Here is a 13257-nt window from a genome sequence, read left to right on the forward strand (position 1 = left end):
ATCCCAGGAACTTTGCTTTCCTTTCCATCGGAAGTATGGTAGCGCAAGCTCCTGTTTACTCACTGGCCATGCAGATGCTTAAAAGAAGATGTTCTAAAGCCATGCTTCTCAATCCTGGCTGAGCATCAGAATCGCCTGAGGAGTTTGAGCTGCCCCAGCCCAGCCCCAATCCAGTGCTGGTGATGGTGACTTCAGTGGTAACTGATGCACCAGGGATTCTGGAGAAATGAGGGCCTAGAGACTCACTCCCTGCAAATCCTGGTCAGATCTGTTTTAGGGTGTCTGACTGAAAACCCTGGGAAGAGACTGGCTAACGTGTGCTAAAGGGAATCTGCTAGGTGGGCATGGAAGCAGAAGACCAAGAAAGCCTGGAGAGTCTCACTAGGAAAGGACACAGGGAGGGAGAGTGACCAACAAGCAGGGCTGACCTCCCTTGACCTCCCCCACCCCTCAGTCTGCGCCTTGCCCGCTGCCTCACCCGATCAAGCTCTGAGGAGCAGCTGGTTGGCCAAGCTCAGCTCACAGGCCACTGGGGCCTGTCCTGGAACAGGGAGAGAAAAGAGAAATATAGTGCCTGCCACATGTGTGATTTTAAATTGTCTAGTGCCACTTTTAAAGAAGTACAAAGAAACGTGAGAAACTAATTTTAACAATATATTTTATTTAGCCTAATATATCCAAATATCATTTCAACACGTAATCAATATAAAAAATTACCAGTAAGATATTTTGCGCTTTCCCTCCCAAAATCCAGAGTATATTTTACATTTACAACACATCTCAATTTGGAAGCTAACTTTTCAATGGAAATATTTGAACTGTAAAAAGTTAACTGTCTGTGGGTTTCATAAAATTTATAGTTGAAAAAGAAGATCTTGAATTGTTCCAAACACATTTATAAGTTTTCAAAAACTGAATTGAGCATCAGTTTTTAAACTTGAAGAAATTAATTAAAATTAAATTAAAAATTTAGTTTCTCAGATATATTTCAAGTGCTCAGTAGTCACACGTGGCCAGTGGCTACTGTCCTGGCCAGGAGGTTCCTGAGACCCACCAATCACACTCAGTACAGGAAAGGCCTTGAGGTATTAGATACGGAGAACAGATGCTGAGCAGCCCAAACCACTGTTTACTACTGTAGCTAAGGGAAGGTAGTGTTTTTATATCTTCTATGCTTTTGTCTGGTGCAGGAAAAAGTTAACTCCAGTGCATTTCCTGTATTTCGAAAAAAACAAAAAAACAAAACAAAACTCATCATGACAGGAACTGCTAAGCATCTCTAGTTTACCAAGGGTCCTGTGGTAAACCATTCTTGAAGATCATGTGAGGGAAAATTGCTGTTTGTTCAGGGCAGTTAGGGTTTCCAAGTAGGAAAAACGCTTGGCTCTAATACACGGAAATAGAAGGGTGTAAACTCAGTCTCTTGAGGTCACACAGTTGATTTGTGAGCAGAGTCCTCCCCGCTTGGTGGAAATTAATGATGATCTTGTCATGGGAAATGGAGACAATACTTTTTATAAAATTCAAGCTGTGATCATCAATTATTCTCTCCCAACGCATCCTCTGCAAATTGTTTATGATGAGGTTTTTGGCTTGAGGGGAGATCACCCCCAAATGGATTACTTGCTGCATTTCATTCCATTTAGTCCATCACAAACTCCTATTATCTGTCTCCAAGATTCCAAACAAACTTTCTACTACTCAGGGACTAAGCCATGAATGCAGCTGGAGGGACGGCCCACTCATCAGGTGTGGATGTTCAGTGCCTACAAGGAAGGGCAGGCTCCCTTCTCCGAGTACTGAGAGCCCACAAGCCTCCAATTCACAGCCAGCTCTCACAGGTGACCTCAGGCCAGACCCACCCATACCTATGGACCCTGGCAGTCTCTCTGACCGCTTTGCTTGAAGTTAGATTTAAATTCCAAATCCATTTGAAACCTCTTTGCAAGAAGTCTCCTGCCAACCCATCAAGACAGCTGGACCAAATCCCAAAGGAGTAAATAATTTTTGACAGGCAAGCGCATAATAGGTTGTGACCCTCACGTACTTAGTTAATGATTTTATTTGTTCTGTTTAACCTCTCTTTTGCTGACAAAGTTTGAAAATCCATCCAGAAGAAAAGAGGCAGAAGCCACCAGTCACAGAAGCTTTGTCATTTGCTCCAAGTGGAGCATGAGTGTTGAGGGACTTAGTTCCTTCCTATTCAGTGTTGCTGCTCATGATTCTTTAAAGTATTAAATCAAAAGGACTTTGTATTTATATCTAGATGAAGCAACACGACATTAGACCAGCTGGAATTGAGAGAACACCAGGTTAACTTTAGAGCCGAGGCGGAGAACACCCTGGTCCCGGGCAATTCCCCCAGTCCTTCCTGAGTGCCCGTGGGGATGCACTTGCCCGCAGACCTATGTTGTCCTTGCCCTCAGGAGGTCTTTCAGCAAGCTGACAACTCCCTTAACCTAAAACTCCCACCCATTTCTAAAAGAAAATGCCAGGTTTTCATCAATCACACAATCTTGAGAAAATAAACTGGTACTTAACGTGGAAAACGATGGAAAATATTTTTAGAATTTCTAAGATCCCATTTCCACTGTAGAAAGTTGAGGACAGTGCACAAGATGAGTTTGAAGCAAATTCAGCTGAAGGACCTAGAAGCAGGAAGCAAAAGAGGATCACAGGTGAGATTTCTCCTCATTTGGGACCTCTAGTCCCAGCCCCAAGCCTCAGGGGATCAGATTCTGAACAGCTGGCATTGTTGAAAATATTGGGTCGGCCAAAACGTTCGTTTGGTTTTTTTCTGTAACATCTTATGGAAAAAACCAAAGAAACCTTTTTGGCCAACCCAATACCTAGATGTCAGAAGAGACTGCCCTGGAACAGGAATTTGTAATTTTGTAAACAGCCCATGCAGCACTGGCTCAGACCCAGCCCGGGGCTCTGTTAATGTCAATTGGTAAAAGTTGCTGTTTGCTGTTACCATCAATTTTACACCATGTGAATTTGTTTTTTTTTTAATTGTGAAAAATGGATTTATACAAGCACAGTTCAATTCATTCACCAACTACTTATTGAATGCCTGTTATGTTCTAGATATAATACTAAATTCTGGGGGATCTTAGATGGACAAGACAGACATGATCCTGGCACACACAAAACTTACTTCTTATGGGGAGATGGTCAAGTAAATACAATGATTTCATTAGTGGAGTCCATGATATCAGGGGGTCACTGGAGGTTCTCAGACCTTAAGAACAAGAGGTGTGGGAGAAATGTTCTGGGTGGAACAGTATATGGGAAGGTTTGAAGGGAAAAGTCTGGCAAGCTCTAGAAACTGAGAAGTTCACTATTTTTGGAATGATACAGAGATAGTAGGAGAGATGATGCCAGAGAGAGAAGGGGCTGGAGTATGAAGGGCTGCAGGGCCAAAGACGAGCCACTGGACTTGGTCCTGACAGTGAGGAGTCACGGAAGGGCATTGAACATGGGATCAAAAAGGTCATACTTGGTTTTAGAACTGTTGCTCCATGAAAAATGTACTGGACTCAGACCATGTTAGAAGTCAGACACCAGGTAGGATCCTGTTGCCCTGAACCAAGGCAACTTGTTGGAGGGCTTCACAATGGGGAGACAGACTGGAGATAGACCCTAGAGATATTTAAGGTGTAGAAAAAACAAAACTCAGTTAATTGAAAGCGACGTGGTGAGAAAGAGGATGAAATCAAGGAAGATGCTCATGGCTTGTTGTGGCAACTGGCTAGGATTGAAGGTTCACTCTTTTATTTAATGGGTTTTATGTTTTATTTTTCACTTTAAACGTTTGATGTAGCTGGGATATACGTGCATGTAAGTAAATGAGGTAGGGCCACTCTGTGGATCCTTTATTATATGTGGGGGTATCTATACGAGGGCTAGCCAATTGCTTGATTAATCCATTTCTCCTCTCTCACCCCCACCCCCATGTCTAGTGGAAAGGCCATCTTTACCACACGCTCTCTATCATGTGCTTGGACTGATAGTTTGTTTGCTTCTGTTGACCTTTTGTTTACAGTGCCTATGCCACACAGTTACACAGTTTTAATTTTCTGTAGCTTTTTAATATATTTTAAAATCTGGTTGAGCAATTCGCTATCTAATTTCTTTCTTGTAGTTCTATAGTATTCTCACAAGTGAGCCATAATATAATTTTGTTGAGATTTTGACTGAGATTGCATTGAGTTTACTTTAGTGACAACTGACACCTCTATAATATTGAATCATCCTCCACAGGAATAAGACATGTTTACCTGTTCCATAATTCCTCTATGTCCCTCAGTAGAGGGCTAGTCTTCATAGAAATCTTGCACATTTCATGTTAGTTATTCCTAAATATTTTGTTCCTTTAGTTGTTGTGGATAATATTTTTTCTGTTGTATTTCCCACACTGTTTGAATGTACAAAATCTGTTTTACGTTTTTTAAAAATTGAAGTTTAGTTGATTTACAATGTTGTGTTAGTTTCTGCTGTACAGCAAAGTGATTCAGTTAGTTATACATATATATATACTATTTTCATATTCTTTTCCATTAAAGTTTATTATAAGATATTGAATATAGTCCCCTGTGCTTTACAGTAGGTCCTTGTTGATTATCTATTTTATAGATAGTAGTGTGTATAAGTTAATACCAAATTTCTAATTTATTCCTCCCCTGCCCCTTTCCCCCTAAGTAACCCTAAGTTTGTTTTCTATGTCTGTGAGTCTATTTCTGTTTTGCAAATAAGTTCATTTGTATCATATTTTAGATTCCATATATGTGATATTTTTATTTGTAAATAAGTTCATTTGTATCATATTTATTTATTTTAAGATTTTTTTGATGTGAACCATTTTTAAAGTCTTTATTGAATTTCTTACAATACTGCTTCTGTTTTATGTTTTTGGGATTTTTTTTTTTTTTTTGGCTGTGAGGCATGTGGGATCTTAGCTCCCTGACCAGGGATTGAACCCACATCCCCTGCATTGGAAGGCAAAGTCATAACCACTGGACCACTAGGGAAGTCCCTATCATATTTTAGATTCCATATATAAGTGATATCATATGATATTTGTCTTTCTCTGACTTACTTCACTTAGTGTGATAATCTCTAGGTCCAGCCGTGTTGCTGCAAATGGCATTATTTCATTCTTTTCTATGGCTGAGTAGTATGCCATTGTAGGTGTAGATATGTACCACATCTGCTTTGTCCATTCATCTGTAGATGGACATTTAGGTTGCTTCTATGTCTTGGCTATTGTAAATAGTGTTGCTATGAACATTGGGGTGCATGTATCATTTCAAATTAGAGTTTTCTCCAGATATATGCCTAGGAGTGGGACTGCCATATTGTATGGTAGCTCCATTTTTTAGTTTTTTAAGGAATCTCCATACAATTCTCCACAGTGGCTGCACCAATTTACCTTCCCACCAACAGTGCAAGAGGGTTCCATTTTCTCCACACCCTCTCCAGCATGTATTGTTTATAGACTTTTTGATGATGGCCATTCTGACCAGTGTGAGGTGGTATCTCATTGTAGTTTTGATTTGCAATTCTCTAATAATTATCTATGTGGAGCATATTTTCAAGTGTCTGTTGGCCACCTGTATGTCTTCTTTGGAGAAATGTCTATTTAGGTCTTCTGCCTATTTCTTGATTCGGTCATTTGTTTCTTTGATATTGAGTTGTATGAGCTGTTTTTATATTTTGGAAATTAATCCCTTGTCGGATGCATCATTTGCAAATATTTTCTCCCAGTTCGTAGGTTGTCTTTTCATTTTGTTTATGGTTTCCTTTGCTGTTCAAAAGCTTATAACTTTGATTAAGTTCCATTTGTTTATTTTTGCTTTTATTTCTATTGCCTTAGGAGACTGACCTAAGAAAACATTTGTACAATTTATGTCAGAGAATGTTTTGCCTATGAGTTTTATGGTGACATGTCGTATATTTAAGTCTTTCTAGGAGTTTTATGGTGACATGTCATAAGCCATTTGAGTTTATTTTTTTGTATGATGTGAGGGAGTGTTCTAGCTTCATTGATTTACATGAGGCTGTCCAGCTTTCCCAATACAACTTGCTGAAGAGACTGTCTTTTCTCTATTGTACGGTCTTGTCTCCTTTGTCTAAGATTGATTGACAGTAGGTGTGTGGGTTTATTTCTGGGGCTCTCTAGTCTGTTCCATTGATCCATATGTCTGTTTTTATGCCAATACCACATTGTTTTGATTACTGTAGCTTTGTAACTGTCTGAAGTCTGAGAGTGTTTTGCCTTCAGCTTTGTTTGTTTTCCTCAGGATTGCCTTGGCAATTCTGGGTCTTTCATGGTTCCATATAATTTTAGGATTATTTGTTCTAGTTCTGTGAAAAATGTCCTGGGTAATTTGATAGAGATTGCATTAAATCTGTAAATTGCTTTGGGTAGTATGGCCATTTTAACAATATTAATTCTTCCAGTCTAAGAGCATGGGATATCTTTCCATGCTTTCCATAAAAAGCTGCTTTTTTTTTTTTTTTTTGCGGTACACGGGCCTCTCTCGTTGTGGAGCACAGGCTCCGGAAGCGCAGGCTCAGCGGCCATGGCTCATGGGCCCAGTCGCTCCGCGGCATGTGGGATCTTCCCGGACCGGGGCACTAACCCATGTCCCCTGCATCGGCAGGTGGACTCTCAACCACTGCGCCACCAGGGAAGCCTAAAAAGCTGCTTTTTAAAAGTTTTGGTTTTACTGATTTTTAATTTCCCTTTAATATGTATTGATTTGTTAATTTAGTTTTTATTTTTAATCAAAGGTGTACATGTCTGAGTTCAACAGTCAAATCACTGTTCAAAGCTAGTCATGAAAACATCAGTGGTTCCTCCTTCCCACCCTTCCAACATGCTAACCTCCCATTCCCGTAGGCAAACGCTTTAAAACTTTTAAGCTAATTGATAAACATGGCTATCTACTTCTAAATAATGCAAGTATGCTACTACTCATCTCCCAGTTTTTATTTTGAAAAATTTCAAACCTTCAGAAAAGTTGCAGGAAGAGTAAAATGAACATCTAAATATCCTTATCTAGATCCACATTCCTTTCTTTCTCTCCCTCTCTCTCTCCCTCTCTCGGTGCTATTTGACAAGTTAGTTGCAGACATCATGTCATTTATCCATAAATAATGACCACACTTGGGGAATTTGATCTGGATAAAATACTATTATTCATATATAGTTTGGTATATTGCTAATCCTTGATTTTTTTCTAGTTTAGCCATTATTTAGTTGTCTTTCATCTTCTCCCCTACCAAACTTACACTCCCTCACACATCCTTCCTGCATTTCCATTCTCCCAATATAATCATGGTGGCATTATAATTATGTAAGTACCAGTCAGAATCTTACAGGTCATATGTACAATGTTATTTTGCTGTCCGACTCTTCTGAACTTTTCCTCAGGTACATCAACCTCCTTCCTCTTACAATGTTCAAACACGTAGGTTGTCTATCAGTTTCATCTTCTTGAAGAATTTGTTCCCTGAGCCTCTGGTCTGCTCTGGCCTTTTCCAGTCTGGTCATGCTCTAAGTCAGTTGCAAGCTGTTGCCTTACTTTAGGATCTCTTTTCACCACCATTTGGAAAATCCCACCTTGCTTTCTTGGTTACCCAACTTTGGTGGAAAACATTCTTCAGGAGCTTCTTACAAAACATGCATGGGAGGTAAATCTGAGACCCTGTGTAATTGGAAATGTCATAATTTCCCCCCCTTCATTTAATTGGTAGTGTGGCTGGATCTAGAATCCTAGGCTGGGAAATCATTTTCCTTTAGGCTTTTGAAGGCATCACCTCCTTGTCTTCTAACATTCAGTGTTATTGAGAAATCCAGGCTATTCTGATTCTTGTTCCTTTCTGAGAAATGTTCTCCCCTTCTCCTGCCACACCCTGGAAGCTTATAGGAACTTCTTGTTTCCATATTGTAAAATTTCACAATGACATGAATGTGTCAGAGTTTATTTTCATCTATTTGGCTAGGCACTGGGAAAGTTTGACTTTTTGATTTTGTTCTCTGCTCATTTTAGTTAGCTCGGGCTGCTATAACAAAATACCATATACTGAGTAGCTTAAACATACCTTATTTCTCACAGTTATGTAAGCTGGAAGTCGAAGATCAAGGCACGGACAGATTCAGCATCTGTTGAGGGCTGTTTCTGGTTTCCAAATGCTGTATTCTCACTATGTTTTCACTTGGCAGAAAAAGCTTGAAAGAGCTCTCTGGGGTCCCTTTTATAACAGCACTAATCCTATTCATGCGGGCTCCACCCTAATTCCATCATCTTGAAGATAAGGATTTCAACATAAGAATTTGGTTGGGGGGGGGACAAAAATTCAGTCCATAACATCTACTTTAAAAAACTAGTATCTCTTTCTGGATCTAGGTTTTTTGGATAATGGGCCTCCTGGGCTGGGCCTCTTGCTTAACTTTTATTCCTGTTTTTCTATCTCCATCTTTTTACTCTGCTTCTTAAGGAAATTTCCTCAACTTTATCTCTCAATGTCAACTTTGTCTCTCATGGTTTTTCATTTCTGCTATTTTAATTTTTAAAAATATACAAGACCTGGTTTTAATTCTCTGAATAAAAGTATTTTTTAAAGTGGCATCCTGCTGTATTGTGGATGCAATGTTTATCTCTGAGGGTATTAACTAATAACAGCTTTCTTTTCCAATGTTTTCTTCTTCCTTCTCTGTTTTCTCCAAATTGCCTTCTTTTCCCCGTTTTGGCCTCTTCCATGCTTCTACACTCCTGCCTGGAGCAAATGATAAAGTTTTCTGCTCTAAACTCAAGAGGTGCATAAATACCCTGAACTCATCTTGCTTGTTTTAGAGCTAACAAGATTGTCTCTGGCCAATTCTTGCATTTAAAGCCAGAGGATATGCTCCATTTCCTGTCTTGGAATGCTGGGACACCAAACAGATGTATACAAGGGGCTGTTTGCAGTCCTGTACAATATTAGCGTGTAAGGGTGGGGTTTGAGCTTAAGTATCTAAATTTATGCACAACCAAATATTTGTAGAATTACTTCCATATGACCTTTTTTTCTGAAGATAAATGACTCATTTCTTCAAGGACTCAAGCCACACAACTTCATAAGCCTTTCCCTGAAATAAAGAGATTGAGGACATGGGGTTCCTCTTCTCCTGTTCACAGACATTGCCACACTTGACAGGGGCCAGGGAATGAGGCAAATATTCCCTCACAGATATTGAATTTTATTATATGTCATTGGAGAGTAACTGAAAATTGTCAAAAATTTATACACAGTAATCACATAACCTTGTTATGAAAGCCATATACCTTTTCAGTGTTGAAAAATATAGGCATTTGGGACTTCCTTGGTGGTCCAGTGATAAAGAATCCACCTTCCAATGCAGGGGACACAGGTTCGATCCCTGGTCAGGGAACATGCCATGGGGCAACTAAGGCCAGGCGTCACAACTACTGAGCTCTCACGCCTCAACTAGAGAGCCTGCATGATGCAAACTACAGAGCCCTCGCGCCCTGGAACCCACACACCGCAACTAGAGAGAGAAAACCCATGTGCCACAACTAGAAAGAAGCCCATGCGCCACAATGAAAGATTCTGCATGCTGCAACTGACCCGATGCAGCCAAAAATAAATAAAATAACTAATAAATCTTTAAAAATATATAGGCATAAACATTAATTCGTTGTATGTATAACTGAGACTTTCCATTAACAGTTCTGTGGCCTTTATCTGCTCTTACAAATTCATTTCCCTAAGCTGAGGCTTTGTAAAATGATGGAAATGTACTTATATTTCTTTTGTAAGCCATATGGAAAAACAAACTTTTTAAACCGGCCACCCTACATCCTGTATTCGTGGGGCTCTGGAGCCCACAGTAACCCAGCCTCACCTTTTACTCCCTGAATTTGGAAGTTATGGATGGTCCAGATGTGAAGTTCTTTGCTCTAAATGCTAGATGATATATTAAACAACATATGCAGTAAACACTAGCATTAGGAAAGTGCTGATGAGCAGGATAGAGTCCTGGATGTTCCCACTATGGTGGAGGATAGAAAGAGTCTGTTTCATGATAAGTCCAGTTACTTGAGAGACAACAGTATCAAAATACTTAGAAGTCATCTAGCACTGGGGTTAGAGAGGGACTGAGTTCTCTTACATAAAATATGTGCCTTTATACATTTTTGCATAGACTGCTTATCTTTTTTGTTTTCTTTTTAAAATTTTATTTAATATTTATCTTTATTTATTTGGTTGCACCAGGTCTTAGTTGTGGCTCGCCAGTTGCTTAGTTGTGGCATGAGAACACTTAGTTGCAGCATGCATGTGGGATATAGTTCCCTGACCAGGGATCGAAACCGGGCCCCCTGCATTGGGAGCGCAGAGTCTTAACCACTGGGCCACCAGGGAAGTCCCGGCTTATATTATCTTTTATGAGATACTTAACAGTGAAATATTACCTGACCAGACCAACCTAGGCATTTTAGAGAAGAAATCTATGCCCAAGATCAGAATCCCAAGCAGGGCAGATTCTACCTGTTAAGGCAGTGTTTTCTCCCCCTTCACCACCTCACCGTCTAGGAGGCTGGCACTGTCTAGGATGTGTTAGGTGTTTATGTTGATTATCTCTGATCTACAGAACAGAGGGAGGTGTTAATGAGCCCCATTTGAAGATGAGAGGTCACACAGTGAGGGCCAGAACCGCAGCCTGGATGGCCCCAACTCCAGGGCCTATGCTGGTTCCAGGAAAAATTGCTGCCTCTCTCTTGCTCTCAAGTAAACAGACTGGGTGACACAAGACCACAGGGAGACACAGAATTCAACCCAAAGTCCACACAACCACTTGGGGTTGATGTGAATGAGGATGGACTACTTAGGATGAACACCTAGGTCCTTGGGCATCCAGTAGTGATTCTGATATAATCTGGATCTCAAAATTTAACACATTAAAAAATCAACAAAACAGGAAACACACACTTGGTCCCAGGAGCCAACCAGTTACCTACTTCTAACGCAGCGCCCATTCCAAACTTCAGTGTGTGCTGTAGACCAGCCTTGGAGGTTTGCCTTCCCAACTTCCGGACAGGCTATCAGTTCTTTACAAAGGTACTGAAGCTGAATTTATACCAAGTGCAACCAATGCTCAGTTGGCTCTGGTTCTGATCAGCCCTTGTCCTGCTAATCTATGAGCAAACTCTCCTCTCCCTTCTGCTACTGGTCCTCCAGCCAGCACCAGTGTATCAGTCAGCTCAGGCTGCCATAAAAAAATACCAGACTGGGTGGCTTAAACAACAGACATTTATTTCTCACAGTTCTGGAGGCTAGGGAGTCTGAGATCAAGGTTCTGGCAAGGTAGGCTTCATCTGAGGCCTCTCTTGTTGGCTTATAAGCAGCTGCCATCTCACTGTATGCCCTCATGACTTTTTTCTGTGCACACAAGGAGAGAGCGAGCAAGCTCTCTGGTGTCTCTTCTTATAAGGGCACTAACCCCATCATGAGGGCTGCACCCTCATGACCTCATCTAACCCTAATCACCTGCCAAAGCCCTCACTTCCAAAGACATTGTGGGTTAGGGATTCAACATATGAGTTTGTGGGGGCGGGGGAAAAATATTCAGTCCATAATGACAGCTTTGCTGAAGTCTTGTCCTCTTCCCTCTCTTCATGAAAGCAGCGGGAGTGCACCTGATGGTGAAGCTACCCCATACTGCAACAGCAGTTCAGTCATTTAAAAATACAACTGACTTAATTAACTCTTTAGACAGAAAGCACATTCATCCAACTCCGTGTAACTCCTATTTTCGATCTCATTTCAAGAGGACTGAACACCCTTGGGTCAAATCTAATCTGCAGGTACTTTTTGTATGGCCCACTTGGTTTTAAAACCTTTGAATGGGTTGCCCGTATTTTAAAAGCCAACTTCACATGGAAATCCAGACTTGATCCTATCTTCCTGAGCATGGGAGCATTTAGCACACTGCGACTGCTCTTCCCCCAGAAGGTCCCAGTGGAGCCAAGCAGAGGCTGCTCTCCATTGGGCACAGCTGCCATCCCTCTGCACCCACCCACCAGACCTTTGCAGGTCAAGGTTTTAGCCCTGGTCTTTTCATAGGGGAATGGAAACTGGAGGCTGGTTGCTGTTGTCCAGGCATTCCTGCCTGCTAGAAAGCAGCTTTCCAAGGAATTCTGTATTCTCTAGCTTTTTCTAATCCACCAACTCCAAACTCTGAATTCTACATTTCATTTTATAGTGAGACTCATTTGACTGTGTAAACAGTCTGTGTTTTAGTTTTAGTACAGAACTCTTCACTCAACTCAGTAGTTAAGCGTCCTCAATTTGGAAGTAAATTTAAGTCATTCTCTGGGCCTTGCCTCTTGGACCTTATCTGATGGTAAACAGGCAGCAGCTTAAGGGAAAAGATGTTTTAGTGTGTAGGAAACAGATGGTTTTGCTGACCAAAGATTATGGCATCTCTGATTTTGGAGCCAAGATAATGACTTTTTAGTTAGCAATTATGTAACAACATGACTATTTTAAAAACTAACAAAAAATTACAAATCACTTTATGTTGACCTAAAGTGTCCTTGGAATTTGTTTTCCCCTATTCCTGATCCCAAGTATGAAGATAATGAGAAAAATTGCTATTGATACAACAGCTCACCATTATTGTCACTCTTCTTAGGCCTCACAGTTCCCAACGCCCTCTCACAGCCATATTTAATCCTCACAACAGCCCTGGGAAGGACCAGTTAAGAATGATCATTATTTTATAGATAAGGGAACAAATGCAAGGGAGCCTTTGCATTCCTTGCTCACAGCCCCTCTGGCCACTAAAAGGGAAGTGCTTATACCATATAGGGGGCTGAGCATTCCAAGCAGGTAGTTAAATTTCTAGTCAACAGTTTGCCAGAAACAGACTGAGTTTATCTGCAATACTTTTTGCAAATTGCTCTTCCCCAAATCCTAGTAAAGTTTAGTCATTTAGACATTTCATCACATAATGGACAATATGCATTAGGAAAGGGATCACAGAATTTCTGGACTGAAAAGGGTTCTGGAGCTGATTATCTAGTGACAATCCTCGGGCTTACATATGAGTTCCAAGAGTGGTCTCTTGCCCGTTTCCCGCGTTCATCCCCTGCATTGCTCCTTAGATGGGCTGTGTGTTACTAGTGTCTTTCAGTTTTGCCACCTCTCACCACCCTCCCCCACCAACAAACACACCAAATTGAT

The 13257-nt window shown here is 40.8% G+C and overlaps 1 long non-coding RNA gene across 2 annotated transcripts; it reads right to left on the reverse strand.

Annotated features, from left to right (window-relative positions):
* Positions 1-672: 672 nt before the first annotated feature.
* LOC132491117 (uncharacterized) lies at positions 673-8246 on the reverse strand. 2 transcript variants are annotated; one of them, XR_009532635.1, is made up of 4 exons: positions 8113-8246; positions 3503-3645; positions 3161-3244; positions 673-2648 (listed from the first exon to the last, which is right to left on the reverse strand). It is a non-coding gene; the product is annotated as an uncharacterized LOC132491117 (long non-coding RNA). The 2 variants fall into 2 exon arrangements; XR_009532636.1 differs by lacking the exon at positions 3161-3244.
* Between the last annotated feature and the right edge of the window lie 5011 nt (positions 8247-13257).

The sequence above is a fragment of the Mesoplodon densirostris genome, chromosome 5 (assembly GCF_025265405.1).
Source record: "Mesoplodon densirostris isolate mMesDen1 chromosome 5, mMesDen1 primary haplotype, whole genome shotgun sequence".
In the NCBI taxonomy this organism is placed as follows: Eukaryota; Metazoa; Chordata; class Mammalia; order Artiodactyla; family Ziphiidae; genus Mesoplodon; species Mesoplodon densirostris.